This window comes from Lactuca virosa, chromosome 1 (genome assembly GCF_052849685.1).
Source record: "Lactuca virosa cultivar CGN04683 chromosome 1, Lactuca_virosa_CGN04683_v6, whole genome shotgun sequence".
In the NCBI taxonomy this organism is placed as follows: Eukaryota; Viridiplantae; Streptophyta; class Magnoliopsida; order Asterales; family Asteraceae; genus Lactuca; species Lactuca virosa.
This window is the reverse complement of record NC_136426.1, coordinates 198752465-198756712: the sequence shown is the minus strand read 5'-3', so window position 1 is coordinate 198756712 and position 4248 is coordinate 198752465. Positions and strand designations below refer to the sequence as shown.

Sequence of the window (4248 nt, the reverse complement as noted above, 5' to 3'; positions counted from 1 at the left end):
AACTTGTAACGGAAATGTTAACTGTTATTTGTGTATCTAAGCTGTTTTTGAATTTACAAAATAGCTACATAATCTAAATCCATAGCTATGTGGTTACGAAATATTTCGTAGTCAATTAGTTACGGAATATACTTCCGTAGTAAAATACAAAAAATATTTTACCAAAAAAAATAAATTTATCAATTTAATTGTGTTATGATTTTTAATTATAATTTAATTATGATAGATAAAGTTATTTACATATTATTATAAAGTATTTATTTATTCTTATTATATTATATATATAATAAAATCAATGTTCTTATGGCCAGTATTGAGATACCACCTGGTTTGAAGACGGGTTGCTTCCACCGCCTTACTCTAACACTATAGTACATGCATTTTCCTCTTTTCATCCACAATTTTTCTGTCACCGCTTCTTGCATCGATTTCCAAAAGAACACCTTTTATTCATCTCTTTTGCTCTGTCACTCCACAATACGCACCGCTTCCTGCTTCTTTCTCTATCTCGACAAGAATCAGTCTTTCAAGGAAGCGTCGTCGTCGATCGGGATCGAAATCGGTTTTGTCGTCGGAATTCGATCACCTCTATCCAATATCCAATATCAGGTTCTATTGTTCTTAAATTTTGATGTTGATTGGATATGTCGCTTTTATTACCCATGTAATGATTATTAAGAAATGAATCTCAGTGACTTTTCCAGCCTTCATTTAGCCGACCTTTTTGCTATATTATCAAATGAATCTCATCGATAGCATCCCCGAAGATCAATTTCAATTTCAAGGGTACAAAAGTTCCTTCGATCGGTTTTCATTTAACTCATTTTCTACTTTTTCGTCCTTCATGATTTGCTACCGTATGATTCAAGTTTATTATGAATTGAAATGGATTATTTTAGTGTGATTGCCAAATAACGTCGACATCTTACATAAGGATTATGCTTGAATAACTTGATTTGGGGTTAGACATTCCTTCTCATATGGTTGTATGACATTATATATGATGAATCCGGTACTTGGTTGTAAAGTGCAGCAAAATCTATAATTTGTTCTAAAAAATGTCTATTTTTTCATATTAAATTTGATGTTATTAAAATAACTCAGCTGAAATTGTTTGGTACCTAAAGGAGGTAATACATGGTTGTTGTGATTTGTTGTTTCTTTGCTACTTTCGTATTAGACAACCCAACTGTTTGATAAAATGCTTGAAAGAAGGTTTTCATCTTTTTATAAAAATTCAATACCTCTCAGATAGGTGGAACTTCAAGTGGTGAGCATTATTTGGGAAAATCTACTAATATAGAACTGCAACCCAGGATGCTATGCTTTGTCAACAGGTATGACCTAATAGATCCTTTTACTCGACTCCCTTATTCTTTTTTTTTTGTTATCATTCTACATTTTTTTAGTTGATTCGGGAATAAATTGATTGTATTTTGAGGACATTCTGATGCAAAAATTTGTACTACAGCCCGTTTTATCAACATATATGACACGGCTACAAATGTTTTCTACACTTTTGATGGTTAGAACTGATTTCAACTGAAGATGCCCTTTATAACTAACTTTCTATCCAACTGATAGGTTTTGTAACCAACTTCCTGCACCTAATTAACTCTATGGAAAGACATAACTACCCTTTCATTTGCTAATTCTTCACGGAGTTGGTGCTGACAGTTTGTGGGCCTTGTACGTTTATTCAATTTAGGCCCTAAAATGTAAAAGAGACAAAAAAAATTTGATTTATATTCTTCCTTTTCTGTATTTTGTATGTTGAAATATGTTTGTGACTTTGTCCATGAGAGGTAATGAGCAACTTACTTTCAATTGTGTAAATCAAGTTTAAAAATGTAAAAATTACAATGAGAAGAATTAATATTATATGAGAAAATTTCAATATGTTAACGCAAAATACAATGAGAAGAATTAACATTTAATAACAATATTTGTCTTGCAATGGGAAATGCAGATATTGACAAAGCAGAGATTTTGTTGAAGCTTCCTGATATTTTGAAATCTAATAATCTTGGGAATGTTCACGTAATTCTCTTGAAGGGTAAATTGGTATTTTTAGGTTCTTTTTTCAAAACAAATTCAATCAATCTCATTATCTTAAACATGAATCCTAAAATTAAGCAAAACATAATCAATTCTCAGTTCTCAAAATCATAACTGACCATTTTGCCCTTATTTCTGTAGGCATTGACTCGAGCAACGTTCCCATAATGAGACTTATGGATCTTACTAATGTTGTTATAAATACAAAGCTTCTACATGACTACTCAAAGATAGATGTAATATTGAGACAATTGCCCTTCATTATCAAACATTAGGCAAAGACATGTCCTTTTTTATAATCTGAATTTGTTTTTTTTTAATTTATGATTCAGGTATGTTTTGATGTGCATTATGTCAAAGAATGCGTACCTGTAACTGACGCTAGGAGAGGAGAGCAGAAATGAAGACTTCAAAAATTGTTTGGTCCGATAACAACGCATCAAAGGATACGACTTTATAAGGTTAGAGTTTATAATTTTGGTTTTAGATTTTAAAGATTAATGAAATGTTTGAAATTTAAATTTTGAAATTGTTTGGAGGGAATGATAACATGTTATGAAATTATGACTTTTTAAAAAAAATCGTTGCCAAAAATGGATCCTTTTGTTTTTTAAAATAGATAGTACGAGTTGTTATCGAAAATAGTCGATATGGGTTAATAAAAGACTGTAATTTCATTTTTTTAGCTGATACAACTCAACAATTCCATAACAGATTAAGAAAAACATAGGAATAGAAGAACTGATGTTATTTTTTTAGCTACTTCTATGTGTGCATTGGACTGTAGATGTTTGTGTGTGCATTGATATCATTGTCATAAAGGAAAGTTATGTTAATATCAATATATATTACAAATAATAGCAATCTACTTTGGTAAGTTTACATGTTTAAATTGAAAGTAAAATGCTATGATGGGTTAAAAAGGAAAGTATTACAAATAATAGCAATCTACTTTGGTAAGTTTACATGTTTAAAATGAAAGTAAGATGCTATGATGGGTTAAAAAGGAAAGTAGGCTGCTATTATAGGTTAAAGTGAAAGTAAGATGCTATGATTTCATACAAGAGTTTTGAATGGTAATCAAGTTATTTAGTTTTGATGATTAGGGAACCATGTAAAAGGATTTTCAGTTATGTAATATATCTATAAAAATCTATGTAATTATTAAAATTAAATTTATTGCATTTTTATATATTTCAACGAATATTAATTGGATTTTGTTGAATATTTTTATCGTTATGAATTTGTTTTGGAACCTATTTTTGCTATGGAACAAATGACTACAGAATTTGCTACGGAACAAATGGTTACAGAATTTGCTACGGAACAAATGGCTACGGAATTTATTACGAAACAAATGGCTACGGAATTTGCTACGGAACAAATGGTTACGGAATTTGCTACAAAATAAATGGCTATGAAATTTGTTACGGAACAAATGGCTACGGATTTTGCTACGCATGCCATTGTTACGGAATTGTTATGGAAGTGTGTTGTAGTTAAATTGCTACGGAATAAACGTCGTAACAAAACTGCTATGGAACTATAATTCTGTAGCTAAACAGTTTGCTACAAGAAATATACCTACGGAATCTCATTGGTAAATTCCGTAGCAACTTGTGTAGTTATTTAGGTTTAGCTACGGAATTTTAACTTTTAGCTACGGAATTTTTTCGTAGCTAAATCGAAATTTTCTTGTAGTGAATTATAATTTATAATAGCTTATCCACGTATTAAAATAAAGTATATATATTACCAAAAGACTACTTATAATCATAATGGTATCAGAGCTAGATTTTCAGAAGAGATTATTATGTATGATAACTCTGTTTGTTATTTGGTTAATTTTTGTTTGAAGAATTTTTAAGAAAATTATGAGTTTTGTTAAGAATGATACAGAGACCCGACCAGTGATTGGTTGGATTAGCGTAAGACGTGCAAGTATGGTAAGTCACGGAGCCGGACCACAATCATCGTTGGGCCGATGCCCTCTCTGTTCATCCAAAATAAAACAAGTAAGTTTTCTTATAAAATCTTTAAACTAAAATTAATTAAATATGAGTAGATTTTCACGCATATTATCTAAAAAATATGATACTGGTAAAAATATTATGAATAAAGAACAAGATTATGATGATAATCATATAAACTCTATTGAAGAAACTATTGATAATATAGAACAAAATTTAA

At 30.1% G+C, this 4248-nt stretch overlaps 1 long non-coding RNA gene across 3 annotated transcripts; it reads left to right on the top strand.

Moving 5' to 3' along the window:
• Positions 1-324: 324 nt before the first annotated feature.
• On the top strand, positions 325-3663 carry LOC145163710 (uncharacterized). 3 transcript variants are annotated; one of them, XR_013739720.1, is made up of 6 exons: positions 325-786; positions 1252-1337; positions 1970-2056; positions 2200-2294; positions 2391-2519; positions 3345-3663. It is a non-coding gene; the product is annotated as an uncharacterized LOC145163710 (long non-coding RNA). The 3 variants fall into 3 exon arrangements; XR_013739719.1 differs by having other exon boundaries at positions 325-1337; XR_013739721.1 differs by having other exon boundaries at positions 325-1337; positions 1970-2064.
• Positions 3664-4248: the final 585 nt, after the last annotated feature.